Source organism: Schistocerca gregaria, chromosome 4 (assembly GCF_023897955.1).
Source record: "Schistocerca gregaria isolate iqSchGreg1 chromosome 4, iqSchGreg1.2, whole genome shotgun sequence".
Lineage (NCBI taxonomy): Eukaryota > Metazoa > Arthropoda > Insecta > Orthoptera > Acrididae > Schistocerca > Schistocerca gregaria.
In genome coordinates this window covers 78,489,896-78,514,178 of record NC_064923.1, presented here as the reverse complement: position 1 = coordinate 78,514,178, position 24,283 = coordinate 78,489,896, and the positions used below count along the sequence as shown (strand labels likewise).

Below are 24,283 nucleotides of genomic sequence, written 5' to 3'. Positions count from 1 at the left end.
TGTGTGTGTGTGTGTGTGTTGTGTTACGATTTTTTTGGAGGAACTTGTGGCACTGTTTCCTGCGGTCACAGGTTCCTTTCGCTGTTGTAACACATCACATGTACACTGGCACATTTGTAAACAAATGTGACAGTATACTTGTGATGTGTTACAACAGCGAAAGGAACCTGTGACCACTGGAGACAGTGCCACAAGTTCGTCCAAAAAAAATCGTAACACCACACCACACCACACCACACACACACACACACACACACACACACACACACACACACGTACGTCATACTTACTAATGTTTCATTTAATGTCGATAACAGTCACGGTAAAGCGTAACCTAAAATGTTTGCATTTAAAAAAAAAGTGTGTTATATATGAAGTGTGCTTATTTAGACAATTTATCCTTAAGTATTTCCATCTCCTCATTACTTAAATGTTAATCATTTTGTATCAGTTTATCTCCAGAAATTACAATCGTGCTGATAGACTTAACGCAGGATTGAGGCAGGAGGAACATTATTGTTTTCCTATCATTTCTGAAACAATCATTTTGAATTGTGTAGTGTTCATTTCTCTTAAAGTTAGTCCATCCGTGTAGGACTTCATTGCGGTCATGAAAACATGCGGAAATGATAATGTTGCTTCCTACTGATCACAAATAAATTAATCTGCTGCTCCATGTCCAAAGAATGTCAGGTATTTAGTGACTTGTTACAATAAGATAATTCAATCAATCTCTGATTCTGTTGCCAAGTTACACACAAAATAACATTATATCTTCGACGTCACTTGGTGAAACTCAGTTGCCCTTTTCTCACATGATATGATGTGAACCATGGCTGAAGGGCAACAGGCAAATTCCGTTTTCTTAAATTTCTGAAAAGCATTTGACACGGTGTCCCACTGAGAACTGTTAATGAAGATACAAGCATATGGAATAGGTTCCCACATGTGTGATGGCTCGAAGATTTTCTTAAGCAACAGAACCCACTATGTTGTCCTTGACAGAGAGTGTTCATAAAAGACAGGGGTATCATCAGGAACCTGATAAGCACATTTCATGAACTGTCTGTGGCTGAGAGAGATCCTACCCCATCTTTGGGCTGCTGGGCCCAAGAATTCATAGAGGTTGGGATTATTTTTTTTTGTTGAGAGCTCCAATATTAGGCTTATAATGGAGCCCGTTGGGATATGGCTACCAAGGAGTGGAAGAAATTCAGTGTTTAGTCTATGTGCGTACTGGGAGGGAATTTGGGAAAGGGGTGAGGCATCGGTGTGCCAAGATGTGGAATGTGTTCTTTCGGATGCCATGAAGATCACAGCTTGCCAATAGTGTATTGCTTCCGGCCAGAAAAGATTCTACGGGTTTTTGGCAACTATCCCAAGTGGTTAAGACAGCTGGTCTTGCCTGCAAGACGAAGGTGGAGCTCACCATGTATAGCATTGTTGACATGAGCAAGTGCGAATCTGTGGTACAGAGTGAAATGTAGAGTCTGAATCAGAGGCTCAGATGGTTCTGTGATCATGTTGGCTGCAGATTCCATGACTTGGGTCATAGGATGAGGAGTTGCAGTTTCTTTAGGTTTGAGGATCTCGAAAAAGTTCAAACCGAGGTACAGTCTTGAAGCGAGTAGGTTAAACACAAGGCGGTGGTAGACATAAACAATGATATTATAGTTGTAAATAGTTGTTGCTGTTGCTGTGTTGGGAAAGAACTAGAGTTCAAAGCGCTCATACCAAGGACTGTAGCCTAAATAAGTTCAGTAGAAATGTTCACCAGTAACTTAATGGAGTTCAGGAAGAATATATTAATTCAGTTACTGTTAAAAGTAATTTATCTGGTGATGAATTTTCAGATAGTAACTGACTCATCCAGTTATAAATGGTGGTGACTTCAGTCTACCCTCGATATGTTGGCAAAAATACAGATTTAGGGAAGGTGGTAGGCATAAGACATTGTCCAAAATTCCACTAAATCCTTTCTCTGAAAATTGTTTTGAGCAATTATTTCAGGGGCCTGCACAACCTTTAAACGGTTGTGGCTACATACTATTTATTTATGTTTACTGGATATTTTCTAGGACTTTTGGTCCTGCACAGGGTGGCATTGATTTTAATTTCATGGTGTTGTGTCTGGGCTTGTGAATGAGCTGTCTGTCCTTGTCGTGGTTGCGTTGTATCTCGATATCCTAACTATCGGGAACATATTTGAATTTTGCCCAGCATTATGGCTCATAAACAGATTGCTCGCTTTAACTCGGTCACTGAGTGAAGGATACTGGGAGCAGAAGCTTTTGATCTTTTCATAGCACATTGGCTGCCCCACTTCCCCCTCCCAGAGCAGCCATCTTATAGCTTATAAGAGAAATGAAAATGTAATGGATTACTGCATCACGAAAGTGACACGAAAATTTATGGTGAGTTGCTAGAAAGATCAGGTATAGCCCCTTCGCTCATTTTTATAAACAATATTAACATTCTTTATGAGCAAAATGACACATGGAGCATCTCTGTATTCACAATAGCCACTTGCTGCTATGGCACACTAAACTGTTACATAGCTAAGTTTGGCAATGAGCATAAAATTACCGGAGTGGCACAAAATCAACTGACTTTCACTGAAGAAGGGGTGGGGTGGGGGGGGTGGGGGGAGGGGGGGAGCAAGTTGGAAGTGTGAGATCTGTAGGTATGTGCTTGGTAGTATTAAACATTTTAAATGCTAGCCTGCAAGATTCTTTCTATTTTAGTTTGGCTATCATTCTTATTGCTCATTTCTGCATTTTGAATGATTCTTTCTATTTTAGTTTGGCTGTCATTCTTATTGCTCATTTCTGCATTTTGAATGTTCTCTCAGTGTTTGTTTTGAAGGTGTCTCCCCCACCAAATTATGTCATAATTGAATGAAGAATGAATTAGCTAAACCCCTTAGTGACAAATAATCCCGAGGAAATAGTGCTTCATGACAGATACAGGAATTGGTGACCATAAGGTTGTTGCAGTGAGATTAAATTCCTTAACAACCAAAACCATCAAAAATAAATGCAAAATATATTTTAAAAAAGCAGGTATAAATTTGCTTGATACCTTGTTAAGAAGCACTCTCTCTTCCTTTCATGCTGAATATGCAAGCATTGACCAAGTATGGCTTAAATTTGAAGAAATAATGTTGGAGGAAATTTAGAGTTTTATACCAAGTAAATTAATGAAAGATGGAACAGAAGCACAATGGTACACAAAATGAGTCAGGGTAATATTGCACAAGCAATGAAAACAGCATGCCAGATTTAAAAGAAAACAAAATCTCTAAGATTGGCAGCAGTTTTCAGGTTTTCACAACTTAGTGTGGATTTCAGTGTAGGTGCTTTTAATAGTTTACACAGCAAGACTCTGTCTCAGAATCTGGCAGAAAATCCAAATAGATTTCACAATAATAATAATAATAATAATAATAATAATACAGAAAGGACATATTGCTCCTCACCACGTAGAGATTGTGTTGAGTTGCAGACAACCACAGTTGAAAAGAATGTTAGAAATCTTTCATCTTTCAGTCAGTCTTTCTTCAGAAGTGTGTGTGTGTGTGTGTGTGTGTGTGTGTGTGTGTGTGTGCGCGCGCCCCCCCCCTCCCTCCCCATAACACACACACACACACACAGAACCACTGTCATCTCTGAGTGCTGAGGCCTGGCTGTGGCTGTGGCTGTGTCTGTGTCTGAAGTGAGCAGCATTCTAGCCGGGCTGGATAGTGGGTGGGAGTAAGGAAGAGGTGTGGGGTACAGAGGGGAAGGGATAGCAGGATAGTGGTGGGGGAAGATGTTAGTGCTGCCCCTGGGAATGTGCAAGGGCATGGTGGGGGTAGGTTAGACCTACTAGATGTAGCATTGGGAGGCTTTGGCTGGGGGAGTGGGGAGGAGGTAAAGGGAGGGGAGAGAGTACAGAAGTAGAGAGGGAGGGGACACACATATGCAGGTGTCTTGGCGGCGTGGAAGGCATGTGTAGTGCTGAGTGGAAGAAGGGAAGGGAATGGGCAGGTGGAGGACAGGGACTACCTTTCTTTGTGCCTTGAAATGCAGAATATCCTACTCGCTACCCTCCCCACCTCTCCCACCATGAGATTCTGCCATCCACCCAGTCTTCACAGTATCCTTGTCTGTCCCTGTTTCTGCTCCCAAGTCCATGTCTCACGGCTTCTGTCCCACACATCTTATCGCCTATTCCAGGCCTGTCACAGACACCTCCTCCCCTATCACATGCAGGACCACTTTTGAAAGCATCCATGTGATCCATCACCTTAGCTGTCAGCACCCGACGTGACAACAAATAAACTGTTCTTCTGCATGGATGGCCACTGCCAAACTGTGGCCAAGAGACAGAGGAAGAACCCATTTGCTGAACATGCTGCCCAACACAGTGTAATTCACTTTAATGACTACTTCACAGACTGTGCCATCTGAATTCTTCCCATCAACACCAGTTTTTTCTGAATTGTGCAGGGGGGAACACTCCTACAACATATCCTTTGTTCCAATAATGCCTCCGGCCTCAACCTTTTGCTAGTACCTGATCTCCACCAGCTTATCCCCTTCCCTGCTCCCACTCTAGTACTACACACACCTTCCATACAACAAATGCACCTACATAGGGCTTTCCCCTTCTCTACTTCTTATTTATTTATTTATTTATTTACATGTCTAATTCCGCAAGACAAAATTGAGGAGCAAATCTCCGAGGTCGTGGAATGTATCAGTACATGAAATTACAACATAAAAGTAATAATAGATAAAATAAAATATTTTTGAACACACAAAAGCTGAGCTATAAGTTTAAGTAAACACAATCAACAACATAACACAGGAATCAGCTTAATTCTTCAAGGAACTCCTCAACTGAATAGGAATGCCATGAGGAAACTCTTCAGTTTAGATTTGAAAGCATGTGGGCTACTGCTAAGATTTTTAAATTCTTGTGGTAACTTATCGAAAATGTATACAGCAGTATACTGCACACCTTTCTGCACAAGAGTAAAGGAAGTGTGATCCAAATGCAGATTGGATTTCTGCCGGATATTAACTGAGTGAAAGGTGCTAATTCTTGGAAATAAGCTGATGTTGTTAACGAGAAATGACAATAAAGTATATATACATTGAAAGGGCAATGTCACAATACCCAGACTAGTGAACAGGGGTGACAAGAGGTTCATGAATATACACCACTTATTGCCCAAACTGCCCGATTCCGAGCCAAAAATATCCTTTTACAGCTGGAAGAGTTACGCCAAATTTTGATAGGACATAAGGGAATGAAAATAAGCAAAGTAGACTAATGTTCTTATTGAATGACCACTTACTTCAGATACTGTTCGAATAGTAAAAATGGCAGCATTAAGTCTTTGAACAAGATCCTGAATGTGGGCTTTCCACGACAGTTTACTGTCTATCTGAACACACAGAAATTTGAACTGTTCAGTTTCACTAATCATATGCCTATTCTGTGAAATTAAAACATTGGATTTTGTTGAATTGTGTGTTAGAAACAATAAAAACAGAATCTTACTGTGATTTAGCATTAATTTTCTACAAGCCATGAAGTTAAGTCATAAACCGTACTATTTGAAGCAGAATCAATCCTTCACAACCAAGCTAGTGTCATCAGCAAACAGAAATATTTTAGAATTACGCGTAATACTAGAGGGCATATCATTTGTATAAATAAGAAACAGGAGTGGCCCTGACACTGATCCGTGGGGCACCCCCCTGCCCCCCATTTGACTGTGCCCCACTCGGACCCCACATCACAGCCATTCTTAACACTGTGAATAATGACCTTTTGTTGTCTGTTCTTAAAGTAAGAGGTGAACCAATTGTGAGCTACTCCCTGTATTCCATAATGGTCCAACTTCTGGAGAAATGTTTTGTGATCGACACAAACAACTTAGTTAAATCAAACAATATGCTTAGTGTTTGAAACATTTCCTTTAATCCATCCAGTACCTCACAGAGAAAAGAGAAAATGGCATTTTCAGTTGTTACATGACTTCTAAAGCCCAATTGTACATTTGATAACATATTATCTAATGTAAAATGATCAATTATCCTTACATGCACAGCCTTTTCAATAACTTTAGCAAACACTGATGGCAAAGAAATAGGTCTAAAATTGTCTACATTATCCCTTTCTCCCTTTTTATGAAGCGGCTTTACTACTGAATACTTTAATCATGCAGGAAACTGATCATTCTTAAAGGAAAAATTACAAATATGACTAAATAGAGGGTTAACATGTGCAGCACAATACTTAAATATTCTGCTAGGCACTCCATCATATCCAGAAGAGTCCTTAGTCTTCAGCGATTTAATTATTTACTCAGTCTCCCCCATATTAGTATCACAGAGAAGTATTTCAGACATCAGTCTCGGAAAGGCTTTTCTGAGGGAGTTATATAGTTCCCTATAGGAACAAAGTTTTTATTTAATTCACCAGCAGTGCCCAGAAAATGATTGTTAAATACTGTACATGTATCTGATTTATCAGTAACAGAAATGTTTTTACTACACACCGACTTTATATCATCGACCTTGTGCTGCTGGCCAGACACTTTCTTCACAATTGACCATATGGTTTTAATTTTATCCTGTGAATTTGCTATTCTATTTGCATACTACATACTCTTTGCATTCCTAATAACATTTTTAAGCACCTTACAGTACAGTTTGTAATGGGCTACTGTAGCTCGATTGTGACTACTTCTAACATTTTGATATAATTCCCACTTTGTTCTTATCCCACTAGTCAGCCACCCAGGCTGCCTTTTTCTAGTAGTATCCCATTTAGAATGATCTAATAAAAAGCAGCTCTCATAGATCATGAGAAATGTTAAGGAAGCATTACATTTGTCATCTATGTTGCCGGCACTATAAACATCCTGCCACTCTTGTTGCTTGACGAGGTTTAAAAAACTCTCTATTGCCGATGGATTAGCCTTTCTGCATAGTTTGTAATTATATAAAACATTTGTTTGAGCACAAAAGCCTTATAGTGTTAAAATTTGTGCATCATGGTCTGAAAGGCCATTCAGCCTTTGTCTGACAGAGTGCCCATCTACTAATGAAGAATGAATGAAAATATTGTCTATGGCTGTGCTACTGTTCCCTTACACCCTAGTTGGAAAAACACAGTCTGCATCAGATCATATGAATTTATGAGATCTACCAACACCCTTTTTCTTGCACTCTCATGTGCAAAAATAATATTGAAGTCACCACATATAACTAATTTCTGGTACTTCCTACAAACCCTCTCTAGGTTGAGCAGAAGTGCTCTGAAGTCAGAGTTAGGGGACCTATAAACAACAGCAATTAGAAGCTTAGTTTCACCATATTCAGCTGCCACTGCACAACATTCAAATATTTGTTCAGTATAGTTCCGTGATATATCTATTGACTCAAACGGAATACTGTTCTTTTATGTGCATGGCCAGTCCCCCACTGTGCAGGGAACTCCTTCAATAACAGCATGCTAATCTATATTTTGTTAAAGGAAGCCTCTGAATTGTCACATTATTTTAAGTGGTGCTCCGATATACCAATGATGTCAGAGTCAACATCTATAAGCAGTTCACTAACTTTATCTAATACCTCTCATATTTTGACGAAATGTGCTAATTCCTTCTCTACTTGGACACCTGACCTCCTCTGAAGGTGATCCATTAGTTAGAGGGACTTTCTTTAATCAGGTATACCTATCAGCTAACTTCAATCTAAAAAACATGCAGCTCTAATACTAACTACTATAGGAATTTTTCCACGAGTGATCCCACCACCACCCACTACACTGTCACCTATAAACTTTGCGAGCCTCCCCTTCCTATACCTATTGAGGTGTTGGGGGGGGGGGGGGGGGGGGGGAGAATGTGTGGGCCATGTCTTGCATCTAGGTCTATGCAGAGATATGAGCCATAAGTCAAGGGGTTGCAAGCAGGGTTTGAGTAGGGATGGACCAGCATACTGTGTAGGTTTGTGGGTGATAGAACACCACTGTGGGAAGCTTGGGAAGGATAGTGGGTAAGACATTTCTCATTTCAGGGCACAATGAGAGGTAGTCGAAACCATGGTGGAGAAAGAGATTCATTTGCTCAAGTCGCAAGGTTAATGCTCCTCTGTGGCTGGACAGTGGGACTTCAAGGAAGTGGTGGGTGACTGGAGAGATAAGGCATGGGAGATCTGTGTCTGTACAGTGTTGGAGGGTAATTACGGCCTGTGAAGGCCTCAGTGAGACCCTTGTTATATTTTGAGAGACACAGATGCTGGTGTTGGTAGGATGGATCCAAATGGCACAGGCTGTGGAGCAGTCATTGAAATGAAGAACCCTTTTGTTGGGTAGCATATTCAGAAACTGAGAATTCTAACTGTTTCATAGCCACAGATTGTTGGTGGCTACTCATGCAGACAGATAGCTTGTTGGTTGTCATGCCCATGAAGAATACAGCGTAGTGCTGCATCTTAGCCTGCAGATCACGTAACTGGTTTCAAAGGTAGTTCTGCTTTCGATGGGATAGGTGATGCTTGTGACAGGACATGAGTAGGTGGTGGTGGGAGGATGTGTGGGACAGGTCTTTCACATAGTTCTGTTACAGGATTAAGAGCTATAAGGCAAGGGATTGTGAGCAGTATTTGAGCAGGGATGGACAAGGATTGTGGAGGTTCAGTGAGCAGCAGAATTCCCCTGTGGGAGGGATGAGAAGGGTAATGGATAGGGCATTCTTCATTTCAGGGGACGATGAGAGGTAGTCAAAACCACGGTAGACAACGAGATTCAGTTTCTCAAATCAGGGTGGTGTTGAGTCACAAGCAGAATGTTCCTCTGTGGCTGGACAGTGGGACTTTGGGAAGTGGTGAGTGACTGGAGAGATAAGGGATGGGAGATCTGTTTCTGTTCAGGGTTGGAGAGTAATTATGGTCTGTAAATGCCTCTGTAACACCCTTGGTATATTTAGAGAGGGGCTGCTCATTGCTATAGGTGCAACGGCCACGTGTGGCTAGGCTGTATGGAAGGGATTTCTTGGGTATGGAATGGGTGGACACTGTCAAAGTGGAGTTATTGCTGGTGATTGGTAGGTTTGATATGGAAGGAGGTACTGATGTACCCATCTTTGAGGTGGTCAACATTGAGGAAGGTGGCTTGTTGGGTTGAGGAAGACTGAGTGAAGTGAATGGGGGAGAAGGTGTTGACATTCAGTAGGAATGTAGTAGTATGTCCTCACCCTCAATCCAAATCATTAAGATGTCATCAGTGAGCCTCAACCATTTGAGGGGTTTGGGATTCTGGGTGGTTAGGAAGGATTCTTCTAGATGGTCCATGAATAGGCTGACAGAGGATGGTGCCATGCAGGTGCCCACAGCCATACCCCAGATTTGTGTGTAGGTGATGCCTTCAAAGTAGAAGTAATTGTGGATGAGGATATACTTAGTCATGGTGAGCAATAAGGAGGTTGTAGGCCTGGTATCTGTCAGGCATTGGGGAAGATAGTGTTCAACAGGAGAAAGGCGGTGGGCATTAAGGGTTTTAGAGTGAAAGGAGGTGGCATCAATAGCGATGAACAGGGCACCATGTGGTAAAGTTACAGAAACTGTGGAGAGGCAGTTTAGTAAATCATTGGTATCATGTATATAGAAGGGTAGGTTGTGAGTAATAGGCCGAAGGTGTTGGTCTACGAGAGCAGAAATTCTCTCAATGTGTTGTCACAGTAACTGGCTGCAGTGGGGCATCATGGGTGGTAGGACTTATGGACTTTCAAGAGCGTGTAGAAGATACACGTGCAGAGAATGGTACGGGTGAGGAGAGAGATGGACACTCTAAATAGGTTCTGGGATAGGCGTAAAGATTTGAAGAAGGATTGGCAGTCCTGCTGGATTTCTGGAATTGGGTCACTGTGGCAGGGTTTGAAGGTGGATGAATCTGACAGCCGGTGGACTCCTTCAACCCGGTAATCCTTGTGGTTCAAAACCACAGCAGTGGAGTGTTTGTTAGCATGTAGGATTATGAGGTCAGGATCGGTTTTTATGTGGTGGATCGCAGTTCCTTCTACATATATGAGGTTACCTTGCATGTTGAGCAATTTGGTGAGAGATGATGAGGCAAAGTTCGTGGTTAAGAAACTGTGAAAATGTACCGGGGTGATTTGGGAGCAGTGGGGATGGGTCACGGTTTGATGGAGGAGTGAACTGAGTCAGGCAGGATTCAACATTGGTCTGTGTTTGAGTCTGATTGGTAGGGTTGGTGGCGAAAAAGTTTTTCCACTGTAGGGATTGGGAGAAGGTGAGAAGGTCTTTATCAAATCCAGCAAGTCAGAAATTGGGAGTGGGGCAAAAGGTAAGGCCTTTGGAAAGGACTGAACCTCTGTGGAGCTAAAGCTTTTGGAGGAAAGAAAGATCCACGACTATATTTTGGGTCTGTTTAGGTTCTGGGTTCTGTACGGTGGTGGGATAGTGTTTTTGAAGAGGAAGTAAGTGTAGCAGGTCTGTGAAGCAGGGTTTACTGCTGTGAGAGGATGTGGGGAAGGCTTGGAGTGTGTTGTAGAAATGGTGGATGGTAGTAGTCCAAAGCTGGAGTAGGAGGTTAAAATGTCGGAGAGAGTTTTGAGGTGGGGTTATGCATGCTGCTCTAGTTCCTGGACGGTGAGAGTTACAGTGTGTGAGATGGGGTAGAGGAATTTGGGATTGCACAGCAGGAGAATTTTATGGATGGAGAGGAGGTATTGCAAAGAGATTAGGGTCTGTTTTATATGGTTTTGCAGGACAATGTTGGTGAGGATTAAGGACTGGCAGAATCTGAACAGATAGAGATTACTGTTAAACCCTGCCTGACTCAGTTCACTCCTCCATCTAACCATGTTCCAACCCCACTGCCCCCACATCACCCATGTTAATGTTACAGAGATTTTTTAACCTTAAACCTTGCTTCACTGTCATTCCCCATATCACTCAACATGCAAGGTAACCTTATGTTTGCAAACAGAACCATGGCCCACCACTTAAAAACTGATCCTGACTTTATAATCCTATCTGCTAACAAAGGCTCCACCACTGTGGTTTTGAACTGCAAGGATTACATAGTTGAATGCGTCCACCAGCTGTCAGATTCATGCACCTACAAACTCTGCCACAGTGACCCAATTCCAGAAATACAGCAGAATTGCCAGTCCCTCCCCAAATCTTTAGGCCCATCCCAGAACCCACTTCCAGATTCTCTCTCTCTCCTCACTCGTATCTTCTACATGCTCCCGAAAGTCCATAAACACTACCACGCATGATGCCTGATTGTGGCTGGTTACTGTGACCCACTGAGAATTTCAGCTCTTGTACACAAACATCTTCAGCCTATTTCTCACATCCTGCACTCCTATAAAAAAAAAGATACCACTGATTTCCTAAATTGACTCTCCTCAGTTTCTGTTCCTTTACCACACGGTGCCCTGCTCATCACTAGTGATGCCACCTCCCTTCACACTAAGACCCCTAATGCGCATGGCCTTTCTGCTATTGAACTCAGTCTTCCCCAATTCCTGACTGATATGAAACCTACAACCTCCTTATTGTTCACCATGACCAACTATATTCCCGCCCACAATTTCTTCTCATTTGAAGGAATCACCTGCAAACAAATCTGTGGTATGGCAATGGGCACATGTATGACACTATCCTAGCCAACCTATTCATGGGCCATTTAGAGAAATCCTTCCTAACCACACAGAATCTCAAACCCCTCATGTGGCTCAGGTTCACTGATAATATATTCATGATTTGGATTCTGGGTCAGGACACCCTATCTACATTCCTTCAGGATCTCAACACCTTCTTCCCCATTTGCCTCACCCAGTCTTCCTCAACCCAACAAGCCACCTTCCTCAATGTTGACATCTACATCTACATGACTACTCTGCAATTCACATTTAAGTGCTTGGCAGAGGGTTCATCGAACCACAATCATACTATCTCTACTATTTCACTCCCGAACAGTGAGCGGGAAAAACGAACACCTAAACCTTTCTGTTCGAGCTCTGATTTCTCTTATTTTATTTTGATGATCATTCCTACCTATGTAGGTTGGGCTCAACAAAATATTTTCGCATTCGGAAGAGAAAGTTGGTGACTGAAATTTCGTAAAAAGGTCTCGCCACGACGAAAAACGTCTATGCTGTCTACATCTACATCTACATCTACATCCGTACTCCGCAAGCCACCTGACGGTGTGTGGCGGAGGGTACCCTGAGTACCTCTATCGGTTCTCCCTTCTATTCCAGTCTCGTATTGTACGTGGAAAGAAGGATTGTCGGTATGCTTCTGTGTGGGCTCTAATCTCTCTGATTTTATCATCATGGTCTCTTCGCGAGATATACGTAGGAGGGAGCAATATACTGCTTGACTCCTCGGTGAAGGTATGTTCTCGAAACTTTAACAAAAGCCCGTACCGAGCTACTGAGCATCTCTCCTGCAGAGTCTTCCACTGGAGTTTATCTATCATCTCCGTAACGCTTTCGCAATTACTAAATGATCCTGTAACGAAGCGCGCTGCTCTCCGTTGGATCTTCTCTATCTCTTCTATCAACCCTACCTGGTGCGGATCCCACACTGCTGAGCAGTATTCAAGCATTGGGCGAACAAGCGTACTGTAACCTACTTCCTTTGTTGTCTGATTGCATTTCCTTAGGGTTCTTCCAATGAATCTCAGTCTGAAATCTGCTTTACCGACGATCAACTTTATATGATCATTCCATTTTAAATCACTCCTAATGCGTACTCCCAGATAATTTATGGAATTAACTGCTTCCAGTTGCTGACCTGCTATTTTGTAGCTAAATGATAAGGGACCTATCTTTCTATGTATTCGCATCACATTACACTTCGCTACATTGAGATTCAATTACCATTCCGTGCACCATGCGTCAATTCGCTGCAGATCCTCCTGTAATGACTTCCATCCCAACTCGTGTATCATATCTGCCACACTCTCTCCCCTATAACGCGATAATACAAAACGAGCTGCCCTTTTTTGCACCCTTTCGATGTCCTCCGTCAATCCCACCTGGTAAGGATCCCACACCGCGCAGCAATATTCTAACAGAGGACGAACGAGTGTAGTGTAAGCTGTCTCTTTAGTGGACTTGTTGCATCTTCTAAGTGTCCTGCCAATGAAACGCATCTCAAAGATGGCTGCATCAGTTCCTCCACCCTCATCAAACGTACCATTTATCAGCAATACCTCCACTTCGACAGTTCCCATCTGTTCCCTACCAAGAAGTCCTTCCATACAGCCTAGCCATCTGTGGCTGTTTCATCTATAGTTTTCTGCTCCACCGTGCCCCCCGGCCTAACCCTCGATTGCACTCAGCTGTCACACCCTCTCCCCATCTCAACTCATCTCATCTCATCCCATCCCAGTATGCTCCCACAAGCAGCACTTTACCATCCCCACCACTACCCCGGTATCCCTCTCCCTCCCTCTCCATCCCAGCCTCCTCCCTTACCCTCACTACCCAGATTGCTTCTCCCATCGTGCACTTTTGCTCTCCATCCGTCTTCAGCAGCCAGAGACAGCGGTCGTGTATGTGTGTCTGCACCTGCCTGCAACTCATCATCATCTGCACTATATGGCAAGTAGCAATCTGTTCTTTTCATTATACTGTTAGTCTCATTTGTCTCATTAACATTAGAGTGGCAGAGAACCTGGTACACTGGCTTATGTACAGTTGTTTTGCAGTTGGTGCAGTACTTGCTGCACAGTCTGTGCCAATGTGAGGGGGCTTGTTTAGGCTTGCTGTGGAGCCGCACACTGTTTAGTTATGTGTGCACACTGGATAGGGTTACAACTCCTTACACATTTACCTAATGCGAAGCATTGCTGGCTTCATGGCTGATTACATGATTGTTTGCATACAAAAACAATAAAAAATGATAGTGATACACCAAGTATTTCATTTCTGGTTGGTTTGGTTCTCTGGGGAAGGAGACCAGGCAGCGAGGTCATCGGTCTCATCGGATTAGGGAAGGACGGGGAAGGAAGTCGGCCATGCCCTTTCAAAGGAACCATCCCGGCATTTGCCTGGAGCGATTTAGGGAAATCATGGAAAACCTAAATCAGGATGGCCGGACGCGGGATTGAACCGTCGTCCTCCCGAATGCGAGTCCAGTGTCTAACCACTGTGCCACCTCACTCGGTAGATTTCATTTCTGTTCTCACAATGGAACAAGAAGAGGAATAAAAAGCTATGCTTCAAAGGAAGTTAGAGAAACACAGAATTAGAATTAGAAGAGACATGCAGTTCCGTAAGAAAGAAAATTTGAAATTGGAGGGTGCGAGGAACTGACTCAGGCTGAGTAAAAATTTTGCTGTTGTATTTCATTAAAAATTGTGACATGCAATTTCCTTTTTTTACAGTCTCATATGTAAATTTTGTATTAATTAATAATTTTAGAAAGGAAGTTGGCCTTTCAAAATTTCAAAAAAACATTTGCATGTGCTGTTTCAATATAATCTTTTTTCTATCATCATGCCAGTTTACTGATATGGAAATTGATTTCGATTATGGCAGTGAGAGCGTCTGTCTAGCAGGTAGTTCCAGCAGCAGCTGCATCTTCATAAGTCATAGCAAATCATTCATTTGGAAGTGGCCGTTGGTTCACTGCCAGAAAATAAAGACCCCACACAGTCGCGGGATCAACTGTCTGTACCTTGTTGAAGCCTCATTCTGCCAGTTTGCAAATATCACTGTTACCTTGCACTCTGGACCTGGACTTGATTTGTATGTGATATTGTCATCAGTACTGATTTATGCTCACATTACTTCGTCATAATGTTTGGTCTCTACAGCATTTTTGGCCACAAAGTCAGTTGATATTGGTCGTATGGTGTGGAGCAGTGGCCTGCGTAGTTTTTGCTGGGCTGTGACACAAAAATTTTAAAATAAAGTTTAATTACGTATGTTTTTCTAATATCAAGCCATCAAAAAATAATATGTCGGATGAGAGTACATCCAATCCAGCTTGAGCATTTCAAATTGAAATTGGACCCACACACTGGGGACAGGTAGTCCACAACAGCGCACTATGGACAGGCTAACCCATCTCGTGCTGGACACACACACGCTGATCTGCCATCCCCATTCAGTCCTGTGAGATTAGCCTGGGCTAAAAGCCCACCAGGTCCATCCACACCATGTGGCCCATAGCTTGCAATTTGCTGTCAGGCTGATGCTATAATGCTCCTTCCATGTGCTTAGTCTGCAGTGCTCATTTCATCCACATTCTGAAGGGTCATAAAATATCGTGAGACCTCTCCAAGTGTGTGAGGGTGATCCCATAAGTACCCTACCCAACAAAGAAAACACAAATATTTTGAAAAAATGTATTTTTGAACATAACCTCCTTTCAGCTCTATATACTTTTCCCAGTGATGTTCAATGAGTTTGATAACCTTTTTATAATGAGAACTGTATAACTCCTCAAAATAGCCATTAACTGCCAACATCACATCTTCATTTGTTGAAAATCTTCGACCACCAAGTAATTTTTTCAAGTTTGCAAACGGAATATAATCCGAGGGGGCTAAATATGGTGAGTAGGGTGCATGAGGTAGCAATTCAAACATTAATTCAGTAATTTTGGCCATTGCAATAACAGATTTGTGAGCTGGTGCATTGTCCTGAATAAATAACACTTTCTTCTCGGCCAAATGTGGCCGTTTTTGCTTGATTTGTCCGCCCAAACATTGCAATAAGTTTGCATAATACTCACCATTAATAGTTTTTCCTTTTTCAAGTTAGTCAGTGAAAATTATCCCACGCGCATCTCAAAAAACAGATACTGTGACCTTGCCTGCAGATGAAACGGTTTTCGCCTTCTTTGTAGCCGGTTCTCCAATTTGTGTCCATTGTTTTAGTTGTTCTTTTGTCTTGAGACTGAAGTGGTGGACCCATGTTGTATCCATGGTTATAAAACGGTTAAAAAAAAATCAGCTTTGTTGCTACGAAACTTTGCTAAACACTCAAATGGAAAATCTTCGCGACACTGTTATTGCTCGAGTGTGAGCAAATGCAGCACAGACCTTGCACGCAGTTTTCTCTTGTCCAGATTTTCAGATAATATGTGATCTACCACACTTTTTTAAATGCTTACTGCATCTGCTAGCTTGCACACATTGTCAACAATCATCCAGTACTGCTTTGCAGATTTTCTTCACCACTTCTGGAATCATTAGCTCATCTGGTCGACCACTGCAATGCTCATCTTGGCAGCTTGTATGGCCTCATTTAAAGCCAGCTACCCAATATTTTACTGTTGTCAACAAAGGAGCACACACTCCCAAAGTAGAATCTAGCTCAACTTTAATATTGGTTGCACTGAGGCCTTAAAAAAGAAAAAAACTAGTATTGTATCACATGATGATGACCAATTGTCTCCATTTTTACAAGTTCACTCACAGCATTCACTATTGATGGCTGCCAAACAATTACTAAACAATGTGGCATCTTCAAACTTGAAACATATGCTACATAGATCATATACTTTCTAATCAAGAGATATTTTTCAACAACAACAACAACTGCCATCTCTCGGTCAGGATGTGTACTTGTGGGACCGCCCTTGTATAAGGTAAACTAAGGCTGCACAATCTATTTTGCTACAGCATAAGCAATCACATGTACGTCTACATTTCCATACAAAAGACTCGATGACGTAAAATGCGACAGTTATAAATATGGCTGCCACAAAAGATTTTAATATAAAGGGTGGAGAAAAATTCCAAACACTTGGACTTTGCAGTGCACATACTAGAAATACTAAATCTATCTCTCAAAAATTTTGTCCTGTGTATATTTTGGGTTGTAAATGGATGTTAAAGATGAGCAATCTAGCAACTCTGTAATCACGTGTACAATAACTACCTCTGTCAGGATGTATAATAGTAATGCTGTGCAGTTGGTGCAGTGGAAAGCGTTTTGAATTAGGATGCGGGAGGTCGAAGGTTTGATTCTATGTGGAGGGTTATTTGTTTTTATTTGCTAAAAGTAGTGTGCAAGGTATGGTATGTGGCTTCTTAATCGCCATACAGTGATTAAAGTGGGTCTTATACGAAACATTTGCAGTTACGTACTATGAACACAGAAATGGAAGTCCAATAATTTTTATTAGTCAGCTTTTAAAGAAACCTTTTGCACACATTGTGGATGCAAATTGTTTCACACAACTACATCTACTAGATTCCAAGCTTGTTTTGTGTGTACCCTCCGCCAATAGTCCCACTGATTAATTCAAACTATTATTATTGCCACATTCGGGTCCATTACATTTCTTTAGGGCCTTAACATTACCAGTAGGGCTAGCAACTAATTTTGATCGGACCATTGGGAGAGGGTATACAGAAAACAGGTTTGGAATCTAGTAGATGCAGTGGTGCAAAATAATTTGCATCCACAATATGCAAAAGGTTTCTTTAAAAGCTGACCAATGAAAAGATTGTATTCCCATTTCTCTGTTCACAGTATGTAACTGCAAATGTGTTGAAGACGAGCCACTGTAATCACTGTATGACAATTAAGACACCATATACTGTACCACGCAGATTGATTTTATGAAATAAAAACAAATAAGTTATACAAAACTGCAAGCAGTCACTTTTTTGAATAATTATGTTTTATTCCATGAACTGGTTTTCAAACCTTTTCAGGTTCATCTTCAGATGGTTTCAGGAAGTTACATCACTATTGCTAGCAGGTTCAAAAACCAGTTCATGGAATAAAAGATAATTATTCAAAAAAGTGACTGATTTCAGTTTTATATAACGTATTTACATTCAATTTACAGTCACGGTGTTATAAAATATCCGTAATGGGTAAGCATAAAAACAAATAAGCCTCAACCCAGAATCAAATCCTTAACCTCTGACATGCTAACCCAAAACGCTATCCACTGCTCCAACTGCACAGCATTGTTCTACCTGCTGATGGAGATAGTTACCATGTATGTGTTTACAGTGTTGCCAGATTGCCAATCTTAAACATCTATTTACTGTCCAAAATATGTGAAGGGCAAAATTTTGTGAGAAACATTTTTGTATTGCCAGTGTGTGACGAATTGCACTGTCAAGTCAGAGTTGCGAATTTTTATTCACCCTGTATATAATTTCCATCTGAACGTGCATAAAGTAAAATTATGCAATTTTGCAGTAAATAATTTTGGTTATATCCTTACAAAATAATAGAATATATGTAGGACATTTTGAGCTCTTACTGTCTTCATTTTCATTGAAATGATAAGTTCCATGTAATTAAAATGTGTTGCATCTAAGTGCTAGTAGCAGCAATATTTAAAATGTTATGTGCCAGTGTACAAAGGTTTTGGAAGGCAATGCTGTTGTAATTCCCCCCAGGAAAACAACATATTTGGGTCTTTACTGTCTGGCTTATCAGTTGAGATTTTGTGCCGCACTGTATGGCTTCTACTCAACAAATCTAAAGTCACACCAAAAAAATAATGATGCCAAAAGAATACCTATTTGATACCACCATTTTCTACACACAAGCAAAAATATGTCTATTAAATCTTTCACAACAGTGTTCTCGGATAAAAAGTTCTGAGTTAATTTGCTGTGTCAGAATTCGTATAAACCCCCAAGCTTTCAGTGATGAATGCTACCATCAAAAGCTTAAGATGGAATTCTAATCTGACACACAGTTTAACTGAGAACTTTTTATCCAAAAATACCTCTGTGCCCTGAAGTGTTTCATCAAAGTAGTTTTTCTCTTCCACTATGTAAAAGTTCACACACTGACACAATAAGATAGACTCTCTAGCTCCACAGTATTTTATATGAAATGAGAACATATTCACAGTGTTCATCCATGAACACTCAACAATTGCAGTAGCTGTTGCAAGATTATGTCCACGTCAGATCAGACAAATTTAAACAACACCAATTAAAAGAAACCTATGAATGGTGGTTCCTGTTGTTCAATCATGCTAAATCATACAGTTGTAATGATAGTTGTACTTTCCTTTATCAGTCAGATTATTCACCTGACACAAGTGATGTTTGTGGATGTAAAGTTTTCTCTGTTGTTCAGGGAATATCGTGTCCACAAACTTCAAGGGCTGATCTTTGCAGGACTCTCCTACCAAAATGGACAAATTAGCAGTTTCATTTCATAGGTCTGAGATGTTCTGTCTGTTGATTCTGTCACACAAAATTGCAGTCTTTCACACCGGGCAAAAATTTTTACAATGGTTATTGATTTATTTATCAAACAATTTATTTCGGTACCCTTAACAACTATTTTTACGAGCCAATCACATTGTGTGGTAGGTGCAACGCTTCACTTAGAGACAGCATATAAAATGAAATTCTAGTTACTACTTGCCAGCATTAACAAACAACCACTGCATGGTGATTTCATGTGGTTGCCTTGAGGAAATATTGTGGGATATGCAAAACATGTCATTTAATTTATCCTTATTGCTTTAGACAGGTATCTGCTGTCCCAAGTTATGGGACACGGAAAAAATGCATGAAGATTCAATAACCATGTTAAAAAGCTACTCTGAAGCAAAGGGAGCTTGTGATGGACTTTAAATCTGTTTAAGAGAATTACCTTCTGCAGTAAGCAAAAAATTTAATGTGCAGTGTTTTAGTTCTGTTACTACCTAATTGACTCATTTCTGTTCATTATCACCATTATGCAGCATTTTCTTCTTCCTTGTCTCCTTCTGAACTATAAAATTTTCAAGACCTGTGTAGTCTGATGTTTCCTAGTTCAATTCCAGTGTTAGTGAATAAAACTTTTTGTCATTTTTACTGTAATAAACCTATGTTTTTGTTTGATATACCGGCAACATATAGCAGTGTTCATGAAATTCCATATTTGTATTATCAGAGTGGAGCGAGTGACCTCCTTCTTTTTTTTCTTTTTCTTCTTATCCTTTAAAATCATGATTAATATAAGCTTTATGTTCTAACCCAAGAACACTGCAATTTATTGCTCAAACAGCACACACACATGGAAAACAAGGTACAACAAACAAGTTGCTGGTGGAGGCTAGTGCACCAGCACATTAGTTCCAACTGGGAGTGCATCCATCAGGCTGTGCATGCAGCTGCTATCATTTTAGCAGGCTCGGCGGCCTCTAGTGGCTGAATAAAATACAAACTTCACAGGTGATCTCTGAAGTGGTACATACACAGAATTGTTAGTTCCAGCACTAGTCTTCCTTTGCAAAGAAATGAGCACTGTGCTCGCATCCATTTCTTCTATGGTTGATTTAGGTTGTTGACTCATGTGATGCACTGCCACCAGCAATGGGAAAACCATCAACAACAATTTGAACTTCCATGTCTAACTGAAAACACTAACTCAAAACAAAGAAATTCCTCTTTATCAAACACTGGATCTGGACCGGTCGACAAATGCGATAAGCTGTCAGCATTTGCATGTTGTGCTGTACATTAGAAATGTATCTCATAATTGTATCATGTCAGGAAAAGATCCCACTGCTATAAGCAATGTGCGGCTTTGTTTGGTAAGGACACTGAATGGTTAAAAAGAGACGCTAGTGGTTTATGTTCTGTGATCAGGTGAAACTTAAGCTTGTATAGGAAAACACGAAATTTTTTAGTGCATACACGATTGTCATAGCCTCTTTCTCTATCTAAGAATAACATTGTTTTGCTGAATTAAAAAATTTAGAGACGTATACAATAGGGTGTTCAGATCCGTCTGTATACTTATGAGCGAGGGATGTGCCAATGACAAACTGAGTAATGCTCATCACTAATACAAGGTGTTAAACTTGCTGAAAAGTGATCAAACAAGATGCCGACTACAGCATAGATTTCAACAACTCGAATGCTCGGCCACGAGCCGCAGACCAGTGGAAAGTAACATCTTTACGTACTAAAGTGTGGAGTGGTTGTGCCACAATAACAGTGTCTGGTGTGATTTTGTGCTAGGACACAATTTTGCCTAAAAAGCCACTTATAATTCCTTGATAGAGGTGGAGTGTGGCAGCATGGCAATAGCATCAAAATGCTGGTGCAGCTGTTTGATGCCAGCATGCAACATTTTAAGTTGCAGTTTAACCCTGCAGGCTGTAAAACAGAAAATAGAGCACAGAGTTTCTGCAAATGTTAATATGTAGAGGAGCCAGACACTACTATGTCATTTAAATAGTTAATGCAGTAAATTGCTCTAAAAAGAGCTGGAAAAAATATGGTGCACTTGCCACACTGAAAGACAAACGCTGGAACGGACAAAGCACAAATGGGGTATTGATAACTAGAAGGTGTTTACCTTCCTCATCAAGCAGAAGCTGTAAATATGCCTCTGCCAAACCAGCCTTTGAAAAATAATGGCCCCCAATAATTTTGCTAACAGCTCATCAAGGGCATGGCAAAGGATAGGTATCAGCGATTAATATTAAAAACAAAGATTCTAAGACTTACCAAGCAGGAAAGCGCCGGCAGACAGGCACAATGAACAAAACACACAAACACACACACAGGATTACTAACTTTCGCAACCGATGGTTGCTTCTTCAGGAAGGAGAGGCAAAGACGAAAGGATGTGGGTTTTAAGGGAGAGGGTAAGGGGTCATTCCAATCCCGGGAGCGGAAAGACTTCCCTTAGGGGAAAAAAAGGACAGGTGTACATTCGCGCGCGTGCCCACACACACACACACACACACACACACACACACATCCATCCGCACATACACAAGCAGACATATTTAAAGGCAAAGAGTAAGGGCAGAGATGTCAGTCGAGGCGGAAGTACAGAGGCAAAGAAGTTGTTGAAAGACAGGTGAGGTATGAGCGGCGGCAACTTGAAATCAGCGGAGGTTGAGGCCTGGCGGATATCGAGAAGAGAGGATATACTGAAGGGTGAGTTCCCATCTCCGGAGTTCGGATAGGTTGGTGTTGGTGGGATGTATCCAGATAACTCGGACGGTGTAACACTGTGCCAAGATGTGCTGGCCATGCATCAAGGCATGTTTAGCCACAGGGTGATCCTCGTTACCAACAAACACTGTCTGCCTGTGTCCATTCATGCTAATGGACAGTTTGTTGCTGGTCATTCCCACATAGAAAGCGTCACAGTGCAGGCAGGTCAGTTGGTAAATCACGTGGGTGCTTTCACACGTGGCTCTCCCTTTGATCGTGTACACCTTCCGGGTTACAGGACTGGAGTAGGTGGTGGTGGGAGGGTGCAAAGGACAGGTTTTACACCGGGGCCGGTTGCAAGGGTAGGAGCCAGAGGGTAGGGAAGGTGGTTTGGGGATTTCATAGGGACGAACCAAGAGGTTACGAAGGTTAGGTGGACGGCGGAAAGACGCTCTTGGTGGAGCAAACATCCTGGCCGTCCCATTGTAGCTGGTTACCAAGCCCCCACAGAACGTATCTCTGCCTACGTAGATCAACACCTTCAACCCATTACATGCAGTCTCCCATCCTTCATCAAAGACACCAACCACTTTCTCGAACGCCTGGAATCCGTACCCAGTCTGTTACCCCCGGAAACCATCCTTGTAACCATTGATGCCACTTCCCTATACATGAATATCCCGCACGTCCAGGGCCTCGCTGCAATGGAGCACTTCCTTTCACGCCGATCTCCTGCCACCCTACCTAAAACCTCTTTCCTCGTCACCTTAGCCAGCTTCATCCTGACCCACAACTTCTTCACTTTTGAAGGCCAGACATACCAACAATTAAAGGGAACAGCCATGGGTACCAGGATGGCCCCCTCGTATGCCAACCTATTTATGGGTCGCTTAGAGGAAGCCTTCTTGGTTACCCAAGCCTGCCAACCCAAAGTTTGGTACAGATTTATTGATGACATCTTCATGATCTGGACTCACAGTGAAGAACAACTCCAGAATTTCCTCTCCAACCTCAACTCCTTTGGTTCCATCAGATTCACCTGGTCCTACTCCAAATCCCATGCCACTTTCCTAGACGTTGACCTCCATCTGTCCAATGGCCAGCTTCACACATCCGTCCACATCAAACCTACCAACAAGCAACAGTACCTCCATTATGACAGCTGCCACCCATTCCATATCAAACGGTCCCTTCCCTACAGCCTAGGCCTTCGTGGCAAACGAATCTGCTCCAGTCCTGAATCCCTCGACCATTACACCAACAACCTGAAAACAGCTTTCGCATCCCGCAACTACCCTCCCAACCTGGTACAGAAGCAGATAACCAGAGCCACTTCCTCATCCCCTCAAACCCAGAACCTCTCACAGAAGAACCCCAAAAGTGCCCCACTTGTGACAGAATACTTCCCGGGACTGGATCAGACCTTGAATGTGGCTCTCCAGCAGGGATACGACTTCCTAAAATCCTGCCCCGAAATGAGATCCATCCTTCATGAAATCCTCCCCACTCCACCAAGAGTGTCTTTCCGCCGTCCACCTAACCTTTGTAACCTCTTGGTTCATCCCTATGAAATCCCCAAACCACCTTCCCTACCCTCTGGCTCCTACCCTTGCAACCGCCCCCGGTGTAAAACCTGTCCTATGCACCCTCCCACCACCACCTACTCCAGTCCTGTAACCCAGAAGGTGTACACGATCAAAGGGAGAGCCACGTGTGAAAGCACCCACGTGATTTACCCTCTGACCTGCCTGCACTGTGACGCTTTCTATGTGGGAATGACCAGCAACATACTGTCCATTCGCATGAATGGACACAGGCAGACAGTGTTTGTTGGTAATGAGGATCACCCTGTGGCTAAACATGCCTTGATGCACGGCCAGCACATCTTGGCACAGTGTTACACCGTCCGAGTTATCTGGATACTTCCCACCAACACCAACCTATCCGAACTCCGGAGATGGGAACTCGCCCTTCAGTATATCCTCTCTTCTCGATATCCGCCATGCCTCAACCTCCGCTAATTTCAGCCCCCAGGGGCTCAGCATTCACTTGCTGAGTATGGGCTTGGCGACCCCGGGGTCCTGAGCTGGGGACTGGTCTGCGCCGCCAGTGTTCTGTCACCGTAACCCCCGGACATGCTTCAGCGACCACCGTACGTGAAATGTTGTGTGCTGCGGGGAATGGTAATCTTGGCTTGACCGCCTGGATTGCAAGGAAGGCCAACCTCTATAAAAACCCCTCAATCTTTCGGTGTGCTCCGCGCCTAGAAGATGCATGGCTGTTGGGGTGGAACAGTCCCAAGCAGGCAACCTCTGGGGCACCTGCCGCACCCCAGTTGTATAAGGCTTACTCAGGCACG

General features: G+C 42.3%; 1 protein-coding gene across 1 annotated transcript in view; it reads left to right on the top strand.

Annotated features, from left to right (window-relative positions):
• LOC126268133 (1-phosphatidylinositol 4,5-bisphosphate phosphodiesterase gamma-1) overlaps positions 1-24,283 on the top strand; it is a 255,096-nt gene that overhangs the window by 26,343 nt on the left and 204,470 nt on the right. The gene's annotated exons all lie outside the window — the stretch shown is intronic.